The sequence below is a fragment of the Oncorhynchus gorbuscha genome, unplaced genomic scaffold, assembly GCF_021184085.1.
Source record: "Oncorhynchus gorbuscha isolate QuinsamMale2020 ecotype Even-year unplaced genomic scaffold, OgorEven_v1.0 Un_scaffold_1471, whole genome shotgun sequence".
In the NCBI taxonomy this organism is placed as follows: Eukaryota; Metazoa; Chordata; class Actinopteri; order Salmoniformes; family Salmonidae; genus Oncorhynchus; species Oncorhynchus gorbuscha.
The window spans coordinates 124,492-140,896 of record NW_025746241.1 but is presented as its reverse complement, the minus strand read 5'-3'; positions in this window follow the sequence as shown (position 1 = coordinate 140,896).

Here is a 16,405-nt window from a genome sequence, read left to right as displayed (position 1 = left end):
TGCTATACTTACAGACATAATTCAAACAGTTTTAGAAGCTTTAGAGTGTTTTTTATCCAATAGTAATTATTATATGCATATATTAGCAATTTTGGACAGATTTGATTTCAGTTTACTATGGGCACGCAATTCCTCCAAAGGGGGCAGTAATTCTGCCTATCCTTAACTGGTTTTAACTAGATTAGTCCTAACATTCATGATTTAACTAGTTTAGTCCAAACATTCATGATTTAACTAGTTTAGTCCTAACATTCATGATTTAACTAGTTTAGTCCTAACATTCATAATTTAACTAGTTTAGTCCTAACATTCATAATTTAACTAGTTTAGTCCTAACATTCATAATTTAACTAGTTTAGTCCTAACATTCATAATTTAACTAGTTTAGTCCTAACATTCATGATTTAACTAGTTTAGTCTAACAATCATAATTTAACTAGTTTAGTCCTAACATTCATGATTTAACTAGTTTAGTCCTAACAATCATAATTTAACTAGTTTAGTCCTAACATTCATGATTTAACTAGTTTAGTCCTAACAATCATAATTTAACTAGTTTAGTCCTAACAATCATAATTTAACTAGATTAGTCCTAACAATCATAATTTAACTAGTTTAGTCCTAACAATCATAATTTAACTAGATTTGTCCTAACAATCATAATTTAACTAGTTTAGTCCTAACATTCATCATTTAACTAGTTTAGTCCTAACAATCATAATTTCTTGTTCCCAGTGTTTTATTATTATTTGTGTACTTGTTTTTTTTGTTCCTCTGTTGGGAGCCAGTAACACAAGGATTTCATTACAACCACTATAACATCTGATAAAGTGTCTACTACACCAATTGATTTGATCCTAGAATATAACATTAGATAGGCCTACATTGGTGTCACAAACATAACGATGCTGACTGTTGTCAATCCAAAATCCAATGCATGACACCATACCTTGCCAAGGCATGTTTTTTGCCCTGCTTAATTCAATGGTATCAACAAGCTAAATTAGAAGGGCTTATTCTATCTACAGGATCCATATTCAAACTACTGAGATGGTTTGAACTACTGAGAAGGTTTGAACTACTGAGAAGGTTTGAACTACTGAGAAGGTTTGAACTACTGAGATGGTTTGAACTACTGAGATGGTTTGAACTACTGAGATGGTTTGAACTACTGAGAAGGTTTGAACTACTGACATAGTTTGAACTACTGACATAGTTTGAACTACTGACATAGTTTGAACTACTGACATAGTTTGGGCTAGCAGGTTCATAAAAATGCTGCAAGCAAAGACACACATGCTCATGGACAATGCCACACACCCACTCTACAGCAGGGTATGAAGCGCAGGAGCAGCTTCAGTAGCAGGTTCATCCTCCACAGGGAGGTTTAGACGATCATTCTTACCCACAGCCATGAGGATTTTCAATGATTAACTGATTTACGATGTCTTCTTCTTATAAATGTTGTTGTTGCTTGTTTCCCCAGAGGAGGATAAACAACAGCATTTGGTAACTCCTTGAATTGGATTGTGTCTTTTATTGCTACTAAGGTGCAGGTGCCTTCATATCTGTCTTAATGTGTGTTTTTGATCATATGTTTGTCATTGTTATGTATTGATGATGTTGACTGATAAAACAATTTCCCAAGTACGGATCAATAAAGCACTACTCTACTCTCACAACTGAGGATGTTTGGTCTCACAACTGAGGGAGTTTGGTCTAACAACTGAGGATGTTTGGTCTCACAACTGAGGGAGTTTGGTCTAACAACTGAGGGAGTTTGGTCTAACAACTGAGGGTGTTTGGTCTCACAACTGAGGGTGTTTGGTCTCACAACTGAGGGTGTTTGGTCTCACAACTGAGGGAGTTTGGTCTGACAACGGAGGGAGTTTGGTCTGACAACTGAGGGAGTTTGGTCTGACAAGTGAGGGAGTTTGGTCTGACAACGGAGGGAGTTTGGTCTAACAACTGAGGGTGTTTGGTCTGACAACTGAGGGAGTTTGGTCTAACAACTGAGGATGTTTGGTCTGACAACTGAGGATGTTTGGTCTGACAAGTGAGGGAGTTTGATCTGACAAGTGAGGGAGAGGGAGTTTGGTCTGACAAGTGAGGGAGAGGAGTTTGGTCTGACAAGTGAGGGAGTTTGATCTGACAAGTGAGGGAGAGGGAGTTTGATCTGACAAGTGAGGGAGAGGGAGTTTGGTCTGACAAGTGAGGAGAGGGAGTTTGATCTGACAAATGAGGGAGTTTTGGTCTGACAAGTGATGGAGTTTGATCTGACAACTGAGGGAGTTTGATCTGACAAGTGAGGGAGTTTGGTCTGACAACTAAGGGAGTTTGGTCTGACAACTGAGGGAGTTTGATCTGACAAGTGAGGGAGTTTGGTCTGACAACTGAGGGAGTTTGGTCTGACAACTGAGGGAGAGGGAGTTTGGTCTGACAAGTGAGAGAGTTTGGTCTGACAAGTGAGGGAGTTTGGTCTGACAACTGAGGGAGAGGGAGTTTGGTCTGACAAGTGAGGAGTTTGATCTGACAAGTGAAGGAGTTTGATCTGACAAGTGAGGGAGTTTGGTCTGACAACTGAGGGAGTTTGGTCTGACAAGTGAGGGAGTTTGGTCTGACAAGTGAGGGAGTTTGGTCTGACAACTGAGGGAGAGGGAGTTTGGTCTGACACGTGAAGGAGTTTGGTCTGACAACTGAGGGAGTTTGGTCAGACAACTAGGGCAGTTTGGTCTGAACAACTGAGGTATAACAACTGAGGGAGTTTGGTCTGACTACTGAGGGAGTTTGCTTTAACAACTGAGGGAGTTTGGTCTAACAACTGAGGAGGTTGGTCAGACAACTGTGGCAGTTTGGTCTAACAACTGAGGGAGTTTGGACAGACAACTGAGGGAGTTTGGACAAACAACTGAGGGAGTTTGGACAGACAACTGGGGAGATTGTTCAGACAACTGAGGGAGTTTGGTCTAACAACTGAGGTAGTTTGGACAGACAACTGGGGGAGTTTGGTCAGACAACTGGGGAGTTTGGTCAGACAACTGGGGAGTTTGGTCAGACAACTGAGGGAGTTTGGTCTAACAACTGAAGGAGTTTGGTCAGACAACTGACAATGTCCTAATATAGATGCCATGCATGGGATGTTTATGTCTTCTATGTGGTAGGAGGTATAGCTCTATTCAGTCAGATCTACTTTAGCATTAAGACAAATCCCATCGATCCTTGTTTACAAGTTCGTACACTGGAATGTGAGATGTAATCTACACCTCAGTTAGGATGAGAAAAATCCTCATTATTTTGTTGATTTAAACATTACTTCTATATAGCCTACACGTTCTCCTTCTGAACTTTTAATGTGAGTGGAGTGGGTGTGGCTTCAATTATTTCAAGAGCAGCTGATCACGGATTTGACAGCTCCAATGCAGTTCAATCTCCGACACCACTCTATAAGGAAAATAGACCATTGACAAATGTCCCTCACCTCACTCTGAGGAACAGTTTCCTTGAGAAGTCTGGCAGGTTGCATGATTATTGCTGGAGGCTAGCTTGTCCAGAGTTCAGCTGGAGAGCAGCCTGCCGGAGGAAACCAGTCAACACAACATCCATCACATCATTTATAAGATTAGCTGAATGCCACAAACCTAAAGGAATATAATTTAATCCTGGTTCAAGTGGAAAATCCTACTTGTGGATGAAGCATGCAAACTAAAAAGGAAGATGTTTACTCTGGGATGATAAGAACTGTTGAAATCCTCCTCCTTCTATTGGGATGATCATTTCCTCTAAAGCACCCATTCCAATTACAGCCTTATAAAATGGAATCTAAATCTGTGTATCTAGGTAACTCTTGGATCACACCTGGACATTATTACAGGTAGCTAAGAGTACGGCTGTTAATAGGACACCCCTGAAAAGCCCTACCAACCTACCATTAAATGGAGGTAAGGAGCTGCTTAATGGGATGAAAGGAACGCTGCATCACCACCAACACAGTAGCTAATGGCTTTGCTTAAGTAACAGAGTTTAAAATGTGGTGGTTGGAGCCATCCATTTGGTATCCTCTGGGTGGCTCAAACCGTTGGAACGAATCAAGGGGAAGTGGTACTCGCTATGAAAGCAATGTGACATCCGTAACACCTGCACTGGGCCTATTTTATGGCTGTCCTTATGGAGAAGGTGAATGAAGGGGAAGTGGTACTCTCTATGAAAGCAATGTGACATCCGTAACACCTGCACTGGGCCTATTTTAAGGCTGTCCTTATGGAGAAGGTGAATGAAGGGGAAGTGGTACTCGCTATGAAAGCATTGTGACATCCGTAACACCTGCACTGGGCCTATTTTATGGCTGTCCTTATGGAGAAGGTGAATGAAGGGGAAGTGGTACTCGCTATGAAAGCAATGTGACATCCGTAACACCTGCACTGGGCCTATTTTAAGGCTGTCCTTATGGAGAAGGTGAATGAAGGGTATCCATGCCAAAGGAAATAGATTAAATCGGTTTAAGGACCGAGCTTGAGGACCGAGCTTTCTGAAAATTCCTACATTTGGCTTTAGAGTTTGAAGTAATGACAAACTAGAGAAAGGCAAGGTCCTAATATAATATTTAATATATTAATATAATTACATTTAACATTTACATTTAAGTCATTTAGCAGACGCTCTTATCCAGAGCGACTTACAGTCATGCGTGGAGACATTTTACGTACAGTATGGTAAATGTGTTCCAATTTGAAGCAGGTACTGTATTCCATGACTATAAAACACAGAGGCTGTTCACTCATAGTGTACCTCTCTCCTTCTGTTTGTTCCTCTGGGATTCGGTAGCTGTTTTTATTTTTATCAATAAAACAATTGTAATCCTCTTTGAAAGCAGTAACAACATTCCACAGCAGAAATAGAATCTACAGAGGCACTTCCTCTGATACATTAGTCTTCATTTGCAGGCATAACGTGATGTTCTGGTCCATGCAGGAGTCTACCTGCAGGGAACACTGCTTTCCCATTGTGGATATACATGTGGATTTGTTTTTCAGTGTACATCAATCAACATTTGTTTTCCTGCTTGTGGCCCTGGTGTCCACCACAACAACCTCCCGTCCAGAGGGAGAGGCTGTTCAGTATGAGCACCACGTACTGTAGTCATCTCTGTCCTGTTTACCGTAGTAATAGCCCTACCATCTCCTGAGCCCACACCTGTTTACCGTAGTAATAGCCCTACCATCTCCTGAGCCCACACCTGTTTACCGTAGTAATAGCCCTACCATCTCCTGAGCCCACACCTGTTTATCGTAGTAATAGCCCTACCATCTCCTGAGCCCACACCTGTTTACCGTAGTAATAGCCCTACCATCTCCTGAGCCCACACCTGTTTACCGTAGTAATAGCCCTACCATCTCCTGAGCCCACACCTGTTTACCGTAGTAATAGCCCTACCATCTCCTGAGCCCACACCTGTTTACCGTAGTAATAGCCCTACCATCTCCTGAGCCCACACCTTTGCTCACATCGGACTTTACTCAAATTCTCATTATGCCAGTCTCCCAACAGACCCTAAAACAGTCTGGCTCAGTGGGAAGCTAGGGTGGATATTAGAACAGAGGACACTGGACATTAGAACTGTTCTAGAGCCAGATATGTTTTAGAGTCAGTTCTAGAGCTGGATCTATTCTAGTCAGATCTGTTCTAGAGTCAGTTCCAGAGCTAGATCTGTTCTAGAGCCAGCTGTGTTTTAGTCAGTTCTAGAGCTGGATCTATTCTAGTCAGATCTGTTCTAGAGTCAGTTCTAGAGCTAGATCTGTTCTAGAGCCAGATATGTTTTAGAGTCCGTTCTAGAGCTTGATCTATTCTAGTCAGATCTGTTCTAGAGTCAGTTCTAGAGCTAGATCTGTTCTAGAGTCAGATCTGTCTCTGTTATAATATCCACACTAGCTTCCCACTTACATTTACATTTAAGTCATTTAGCAGATGCTCTTATCCAGAGTGACTTACAAATTGGTGCATTCACCTTATGACATCCAGTGGAACAGTCACTTTACAATAGTGCATCTAAATCTTAAAGGGGGGTGAGAAGGATTACTTATCCTATCCTAGGTATTCCTTAAAGAGGTGGGGTTTCAGGTGTCTCCGGAAGGTGGTGATTGACTCCGCTGTCCTGGCGTCATGAGGGAGTTTGTTCCACCATTGGGGGGCCAGAGCAGCGAACAGTTTTGACTGGGCTGAGCGGGAACTGTACTTCCTCAGTGGTAGGGAGGCGAGCAGGCCAGAGGTGGATGAACGCAGTGCCCTTGTTTGGGTGTAGGGCCTGATCAGAGCCTGGAGGTACTGAGGTGCCGTTCCCCTCACAGCTCCGTAGTTAAGCACCATGGTCTTGTAGCGGATGCGAGCTTCAACTGGAAGCCAGTGGAGAGAGCGGAGGAGCGGGGTGACGTGAGAGAACTTGGGAAGGTTGAACACCAGACGGGCTGCGGCGTTCTGGATGAGTTGTAGGGGTGTAATGGCACAGGCAGGGAGCCCAGCCAACAGCGAGTTGCAGTAATCCAGACGGGAGATGACAAGTGCCTGGATTAGGACCTGCGCCACTTCCTTTGTGAGACAGGGTCGTCCTCTGCGGATGTTGTAGAGCATGAACCTACAGGAACGGGCCACCGCCTTGATGTTAGTAGAGAACGACAGGGTGTTGTCCAGGATCACGCCAAGGTTCTTAGCGCTCTGGGAGGAGGACACAATGGAGTTGTCAACCGTGATGGCGAGATCATGGAACGGGCAGTCCTTCCCCGGGAGGAAGAGCAGCTCCGTCTTGCCGAGGTTCAGCTTGAGGTGGTGATCCGTCATCCACACTGATATGTCTGCCAAACATGCAGAGATGCGATTCGCCACCTGGTCATCAGAAGGGGGAAAGGAGAAGATTAATTGTGTGTCGTCTGCATAGCAATGATAGGAGAGACCATGTGAGGTTATGACAGAGCCAAGTGACTTGGTGTATAGCGAGAATAGGAGAGGGCCTAGAACAGAGCCCTGGGGGACACCAGTGGTGAGAGCGCGTGGTGAGGAGACAGATTCTCGCTACGCCACCTGGTAGGAGCGACCTGTCAGGTAGGACGCAATCCAAGCGTGGGCCGCGCCGGAGATGCCCAACTCGGAGAGGGTGGAGAGGAGGATCTGATGGTTCACAGTATCGAAGGCAGCCGATAGGTCTAGAAGGATGAGAGCAGAGGAGAGTTAGCTTTAGCAGTGCGGAGCGCCTCCGTGATACAGAGAAGAGCAGTCTCAGTTGAATGACTAGTCTTGAAACCTGACTGATTTGGATCTCTCGCTCTCTTGAAGACGGAAGGGACGTAGCCAGCGGTCAGGGATGAGTTGATGAGCGAGGTGAGGTAAGGGAGAAGGTCTCCGGAAATGGTCTGGAGAAGAGAGGAGGGGATAGGGTCAAGCGGGCAGGTTGTTGGGCGGCCGGCCGTCACAAGACGCGAGATTTCATCTGGAGAGAGAGGGGAGAAAGAGGTCAGAGCACAGGGTAGGGCAGTGTGAGCAGAACCAGCGGTGTCGTTTGACTTAGCAAACGAGGATCGGATGTCGTTGACCTTCTTTTCAAAATGGTTGACGAAGTCATCTGCAGAGAGGGAGGAGGGGGGGGAGGAGAGGAGGATTCAGGAGGGAGGAGAAGGTGGCAAAGAGCTTCCTAGGGTTAGAGGCGGATGCTTGGAATTTAGAGTGGTAGAAAGTGGCTTTAGCAGCAGAGACAGAGGAGGAAAATGTAGAGAGGAGGCTGCCCGGAGCCCGGCTGCCCGGAGCCCTGTTCTGTGAGCTCGCAATGAGTCGTCGAGCCACGGAGCGGGAGGGGAGGACCGAGCCGGCCTGGAGGATAGGGGACATAGAGAGTCAAAGGATGCAGAAAGGGAGGAGAGGAGGGTTGAGGAGGCAGAATCAGGAGATAGGTTGGAGAAGGTTTGAGCAGAGGGAAGAGATGATAGGATGGAAGAGGAGAGAGTAGCGGGGGAGAGAGAGCGAAGGTTGGGACGGCGCGATACCATCCGAGTAGGGGCAGTGTGATAGGTGTTGGATGAGAGCGAGAGGGAAAAGGATACAAGGTAGTGGTCTGAGACTTGGAGGGGAGTTGCAATGAGGTTAGTGGAAGAACAGCATCTAGTAAAGATGAGGTCGAGCATATTGCCTGCCTTGTGAGTAGGGGGGAGGGTGAGAGGGTGAGGTCAAAAGAGGAGAGGAGTGGAAAGAAGGAGGCAGAGAGGAATGAGTCAAAGGTAGACGGGGGGAGGTTAAAGTCGCCCAGAACTGTGAGAGGTGAGCCGTCCTCAGGAAAGGAGCTTATCAAGGCATCAAGCTCATTGATGAACTCTCCGAGGGAACCTGGGCGATAAATGATAAGGATGTTAAGCTTGAAAGGGCTGGTAACTGTGACAGCATGGAATTCAAAGGAGGCGATAGACAGATGGGTAAGGGGAGAAAGAGAGAATGACCACTTGGGAGAGATGAGGATCCCGGTGCCACCACCCCGCTGACCAGAAGCTCTCGGGGTGTGCGAGAACACGTGGGCGGACGAAGAGAGAGCAGTAGGAGTAGCAGTGTTGTCTGTGGTGATCCATGTTTCCGTCAGTGCCATGAAGTCGAGGGACTGGAGGGAGGCATAGGCTGAGATGAACTCTGCCTTGTTGGCCGCAGATCGGCAGTTCCAGAGGCTACCGGAGACCTGGAACTCCACGTGGGTCGTGCGCGCAGGGACCACCAGATTAGGGTGGCCGCGGCCACGTGGTGTGGAGCGTTTGTATGGTCTGTGCAGAGAGGAGAGAACAGGGATAGACAGACACATAGTTGACAGGCTACAGAAGAGGCTACGCTAATGCAAAGGAGATTGGAATGACAAGTGGACTACACGTCTCGAATGTTCAGAAAGTTAAGCTTACGTAGCAAGAATCTTATTGACTAAAATGATTAAAATGATACAGTACTGCTGAAGTAGGCTAGCTGGCAGTGGCTGCATTGTTGACTTTGTAGGCTAGCTGGCAGTGGCTGCGTTGTTGACACTACACTAATCAAGTCGTTCCGTTGAGTGTAATAGTTTCTTCAGTGCTGCTATTCGGGGGCTAGCTGGCTGGCTAGCAGTGTTGTTTACGTTACGTTGCGTTAAGAGAACGACAATAGCTGGCTAGCTAACCTAGAAAATCGCTCTAGACTACACAATTATCTTTGATACAAAGACGGCTATGTAGCTAGCTATGTAGCTAGCTATGATCAAACAAATCAAACCGTTGTACTGTAATGAAATGAAATGAAAATGTGATACTACATGTGAATGCGACCGGGTTGTTGAGTGCGAAGTTCTATTCGGAAGATGTTGGCTAGCTGTTGGCTAGCTAGCAGAGTCACCTATGTTAAGGACGACAAATAGCTGGCTAGCTAACCTCGGTAAATTAAGATAATCACTCTAAGACAACACACTCTAAACTACACAATTATCTTGGATACGAAGACAGCAAAGACAGCTATGTAGCTAGCTAACACTACACTAATCAAGTCGTTCAGTTGAGTGTAATAGTTTCTACAGTGCTGGACGTTTGCTAGCTGGCTAGCTGGCTAGCTGGCTAGCTGCTGGGCAGAGCAGTGAAGACTACGTTAGGACGACGAAATACGATAATTACGCAATTATCTTTGATACAAAGACGGCTATGTAGCTAGCTAAGAAGAAATTGCTAAGATTAGACAAATCAAACCGTTGTACTATAATGAAATGTAATGAAATGTAATGAAAAAGTTATACTACCTGCGGAGCGAAATGCGACCGCTCGACCAACCCGGAAGTAACACACACGCTTAGTATTCATAGTTCATGAACTATGACGCAGTGTATTGGCCATCCATTGTAAGTGTTGTGCTAGTATTGACATGAGAACATCACCCTCAGGACATGGAGTTGTTGCTTTTCTCAGTCACAAATGATTATTACCATAGGGCCTGGTCATTGGCTAACATGCCCAAACACACACATTACAAGACATTGTTTCCAATCAATCAGATCTTTCGTCTTGTATGGTTTTTGTGTCTGTCCAGTCTCTCATGGGAATGTTTGTGACAAACACCTTTGAGGGGTGCTACAAATACTCTTACACACAATGAAACTGTGTCTAAAACCCACAAAGAGTCTTACCCACAATAAAACATTGTCTAAAACCCACAAACACTCTTACCCACAATGAAACATTGTCTAAAACCCACAAACACTCTTACCCACAATGAAACATTGTCTAAAACCCACAAATACTCTTACCCACAATAAAACGTCTAAAACCCACAAACACTCTTACCCACAATGAAACTGTGTCTAATACCCACAAACAGTCTTACCCACAATAAAACGTTGTCTAAAACCCACAAACACTCTTACCCACAAGGAAACGGTGTCTAAAACCGATGTACAAAACCCACAAACACTCCTCTGCGTTATCAGGGTAACACACAGGCTTATGTTTCTGCGTTATCAGGGTAACACACAGGCTTATGTTTCTGCGTTATCAGGGTAACACACAGGCTTATGTTTCAGCGTTATCAGGGTAACACACAGGCTTATGTTTCAGCATTATCAGGGTAACACACAGGCTTATGTTTCAGCGTTATCAGTGTAACACACAGGCTTATGTTTCTGCGTTATCAGGGTAACACACAGGCTTATGTTTCAGCGTTATCAGGGTAACACACAGGCTTATGTTTCTGTGTTATCAGGGTAACACACAGGCTTATGTTTCAGCGTTATCAGTGTAACACACAGGCTTATGTTTCTGCGTTATCAGGGTAACACACAGGCTTATGTTTCAGCGTTATCAGGGTAACACACAGGCTTATGTTGCTGCGTTATCAGGGTAACACACAGGCTTATGTTTCAGCGTTATCAGGGTAACACACTGTAACTCGGCCACATGAATATTCTCTATCTTTTTGGTAAGCAACTCCAGTGTAGATTTGGCCTTGTGTTTTAGGTTATTGTTCTGCTGAAAGGTGAATTAATCTCCCAGTGTCAGGTGGAAAGCAGACTGAACCAAGTTTTCCTCTAGGATTTTGCCTGCACTTAGCTCCATTCTGTTTCTTTTTATCCTGAAAAACTCCCCAGTCCTAAGCAATTACAAGCATACCCATAACATGATGCAACCATCACTATGCTTTAAAATATGGAGAGTGGTACTCAGTAATGTGTTGTATTGGATTTGTCCCAAACATAGCACATTGCATTCAGGACAAAAAGATAATTGCTTGGCCACATTTTTTTGCAGCATTTACTTTATTGCCTTGTTGCAAACAGGATACATTTTTGGGAATATATTTATTCTGTACATGTTTTCGTCTTTTCGCTCTGTCAATTAGGTTAGTATTGTGAAGTAACTACAATGTTGTTGATGCATTCTCAGTGTCTCCTATCACAGCCATTAAACTATGCAACTGTTTTAACGTCACCATTGGCCTCATGGTGAAATCCCTGAGCGGTTTCCTTCCTCTCTGGCAACTGAGTTAGGAGTGAAGCCTGTATCTTTGTAGTGATTGAGTTCATTTTTTCACCATCCAGTGTATTTTTTAAAATCCATCTATCAATAGGTGTCCTTATTTGCTTGGTATTGGAAATCTCTGTGGTCTTTGTAGTTGAATCTGTGTTTGAAATTCATGTTAAACACTATTATTGCACAAAGAGTCCATGTCATTTATTATGTGACTTCTAAAGAACATTTTTACATTTAGACTTCAGAACGTATTTAGGCTTGCCATAACAAAAGGGGTTTAGTACTTATTGACTCAATACATTTAAGCTTTTCATTTTTAATGAATTGGTAAACATGGAGAAAAACACATTTCCATTTTGAAATGATGGGGTATTGTGTGTAGGCCAGTGAGCAGAAATCTCAATGTAATCCATTTTAAATTCAGGCTGCAACACAACAACATTTGGAAACAGTAGAAGGGTGTAAATACTTTCTGAAGGCTCTGTAAATATACATTTAACATGACCCCCCCAGGACAGTGAGGACACTTCACTTTTTAATGACTTTCCCAGAATCAAAGAAAAAGAACCACTCGGATGTCTGCAATGACCCCTGAGGTTTATTACGGATAAACAGACTAACATGTATTAGGGACACACAGGCAAGCTCATGTTTCTGTGTGTCAGACTTCTCCCTCAGGGCCATGACATTCTCTTGTGACTGACAAGTATATTTATTTGCATCATTGTATTTCAGACCAATGTTTGTCATAATCGGAAGAGTTTTGAATCTTGAGAAGTGTCATGACCAAAGGAGGCTACATAACCTAAGAATGCTTCAATAAGATTCATGTTGCAACAACATATTTTACTTTTGTACGGAAGTTGTCCATCTAAATGTATAATCTCTTCCAAGGCCACATTAGTAACAAACGCACGTCTACTGCTACCTTGTTAGCAGAACATCAGTGTAATTGGCCCTAATTCACTCTCAAAGGCACTGCTTGAATTAATTAATGTTAATCATATTTACAAATTAGGTACAGCCTCCACCCCTTGTATTTAAAGGGGGAATCCAGGATTGGTTGTTTGGGGAAACCTCTCAGGGATGGGGCTGGAGAAATGTAACCACTGTCACATTCATAGAGAGAGCTATGTATTTACAGGGGGAATCCAGGATTGGTTGTTTGCGGAAACCTCTCAGGGATGGGACTGGAGAAATGTAACCACTGTTACATTCATAGAGAGAGCTATGTATTTACAGGGGGAATCCAGGATTGGTTGTTTGGGGAAACCTCTCAGGGATGGGACTGGAGAAATGTAACCACTGTTACATTCATAGAGAGAGCTATGTATTTACAGGGGGAATCCAGGATTGGTTGTTTGGGGAAACCTCTCAGGGATGGGACTGGAGAAATGTAACCACTGTTACATTCATAGAGAGAGCTATGTATTTACAGGGGGAATCCAGGATTGGTTGTTTGGGGAAACCTCTCAGGGATGGGACTGGAGAAATGTAACCACTGTTACATTCATAGAGAGAGCTATGTATTTACAGGGGGAATCCAGGATTGGTTGTTTGGGGAAACCTCTTAGGGATGGGACTGGAGAAATGTAACCACTGTTACATTCATAGAGAGAGCTATGTATTTACAGGGGGAATCCAGGATTGGTTGTTTGGGGAAACCTCTCAGGGATGGGACTGGAGAAATGTAACCACTGTCACATTCATAGAGAGAGCTATGGATGTAATGACTGACCATCCATGAGCTCAAACGTCTAGTTAGAACCATGTTTAGAGGCTATATAGTGGTTGTTTACGTTTACACTATTTACAAACAATGGAGTAAAACAAGCTCATATTTGGGGTTCTGATGGGGTACGACAGTTAAACTAACCTCAGAATCAGAATCACCTTAATTCACCAGGCACATTTAGATTCACATGCTCAGAATTGTACTTGGTGATATGGTGCTGCTAGGGATAACATTTAGAGAAAGACAGTTTACACATAGTTTACATATATTATATTCAAGTAGGTTAAATAAAAGTGAACATAGACTTTAAGAGAGCAATGAGGCTTCTGTAAGTTATTCAACGTCTATACAGTCTATCAGAAATTCAAAAATGTTTTTGTTCCCATGTTGTATTTGAATGTATTTTGTATGTGTATTATAATTCAACAACTGTTTGCACTGTAACTATGGAAAAAAACTATACAAATAGTTTTGAAAAAGAAAAAGTCCAAATCACGGATTGCCCCTTTAACACCTTGTGTTCAGGTGATGATCTGTTGTAAAGGGAGAGGTTTTCAGAAAACACCTCCCTCTGCTTGGTTATTCAGCTCATAGTCCAGGTAATTAGGGCTCTGAGCTGAGCGGGAAATTAGATCAAGTCTGGAATTTAGATGGGTATTTAAAAAGCCAGGCTATTCTAATAAGGGGCACAGATGTTTGTAAATGGACAATCATTATAGCTTTTTGTATCCCTTGAATGTCTGTTCTTTGTTCGTGTGTAAAATGCCACACAGTTCAAAGATCTAAATATAATGATCTATCATTATTGCTGTTTGTGAATTAATTTCACGTACTATGCAATATATATTTTTTGTCTGTGTGGTAAAGTCATTATGACATTGGACTAGTTGTTTCATGTATTGTATTTACAGCTGCACCATCGAGAGCATCCGACCGGTTGCATCACCGCCTGGTATGGCAACTTCTTGGCATTACAGAGGGTAGTGCTTTCGGCCCAGTACAACACTGGGTTCAAGCTTCCTGCCATCCAGGATCTCTATAATAGGCGGTGTCAGAGGAAGGCCCAAAACATTGTCTGAGACTCCAGTCACCCAAGTCATAGACTGTTCTCTCTGCTACCACACGGCAAGCAGTACCGGAGCACCAAGTCTAGGACCAAAAAGCTCCTTAACAGCTTCTACCCACAGCCATAAGGCTGAATAATTAATAAAATGGCCACCGGACTATTTACATTGACATCCCCCCTCCATTTCTTTTGTACACTGCTGCTACTCGCTGTTTATTATGTATGTATAGTCACTTCACCCCTACCTACATGTACAAATGACCTCTAACCTGTACCCCCGCACTATGACTCAGTACCGGTACCCCCTATATAAAGCCTCGTTATTGTTACTTTTTACAATTTTTTACTTTGGTTTATTAGGTAAATATTTTCTTAACTCTTCTTGAACTGCACTGTTGGTTAAGGGCTTGTAAGGAAGCATTTCACAGTGTTAGGTTCTTATTTTCCAGAGTAAATATCTCACGGACACTAGAGAAGCTTTAACCAAGTTTTAATTATTCCCAAAGGTTCTGTACAGCTGTATTCAGTCAACCCAACACTTCTCCCATCCAGATATATATATCCCACTTAAGACCCTCCTCCTTCTCTCCAATCCTTATAATTTATGGTTTAACATTAAATGAGTAATAAGATCCCAAACCATTATTACTCCCTTCAGGTGACCTGTCCTCACCTCCTGACCTCAACCCCTCCTTCACCTAATCCACAGATGTCCATCTGTCTCCCCTGTATCAACACATCGCTGTCCTCACCTCCTGACCTCAACCCCTCCTTCACCTAATCCACAGATGTCCATCTGTCTCCCCTGTATCAACACATCGCTGTCCTCACCTCCTGACCTCAACCCCTCCTTCACCTAATCCACAGATGTCCATCTGTCTCCCCTGTATCAACACATCGCTGTCCTCACCTCCTGACCTCAACCCCTCCTTCACCTAATCCACAGATGTCCATCTGTCTCCCCTGTATCAACACATCGCTGTCCTCACCTCCTGACCTCAACCCCTCCTTCACCTAATCCTCAGATGTCCATCTGTCTCCCCTGTATCAACACATCGCTGTCCTCACCTCCTGACCTCAACCCCTCCTTCACCTAATCCACAGATGTCCATCTGTCTCCCCTGTATCAACACATCGCTGTCCTCACCTCTTGACCTCAACCCCTCCTTCACCTAATCCACAGATGTCCATCTGTCTCCCCTGTATCAACACATCGCTGTCCTCACCTCCTGACCTCAACCCCTCCTTCACCTAATCCACAGATGTCCATCTGTCTCCCCTGTATCAACATGGTGCTCTGCTCCCGTCCCCCAACACATTCCAACACATTCCACAGCTATCTGTCTTTCTCTATCATTTATTTTATATCTCAATGTTCATAATGTCGAATCCAACAATGGTAAGGTCTACACTTGTTGTATTCGGCGCATGTGACAAATAAAGTTTGATTTGATTTGAAATAAAGATAAAGAACATGATGAGGATGTAAACAAACGGTGTACCAGAAGGCACCCTATTCCCTACATAGTACACTACTTTTGAACTGAGGTATATTGGCCCATGTCAAAAAGTAGTGCACTATGTAGGGAATAGGGTGCCATTTGGGACACTGACCGAGAGATTGAGAGGACGTTGAGATGTTTGCAAACATTTTCCTCATAACTAGATTATAATAATGTTGACACAGCGTGAAAAGCCCATCTAGCTGGGATTACATCATCTCCATCAGATCGTTATACTGTAACTTAATGCATCAATGATGTATTATACCTCACAGGGTTTAGTTAAAAACTGATTAGGTAAATAGGTTGAATTCCATGGATAGTAATAGTGTGTTTCTGTGGACAACAAGCTGGAACAAGCTCGCTCTATGGTGATACTACTGACCTCGGTGGTCTCCATGGGAAAATGAGAGGAAACAGCGAACAAAGCCTGCGGTTGTTATATTGCCTGTTGGTCTTTTGTTTATGGGAAAACAACTACACTGTGGGTATACTGTGGAATTGAGTGTTGAGATGTCTGAGATATTAGCTCAGCGGTCGAGAGATGGTCTCATGAATAATTTATTTTTGCCCTCATAGCTATAACAGGTCTTATACTGTAGAAACA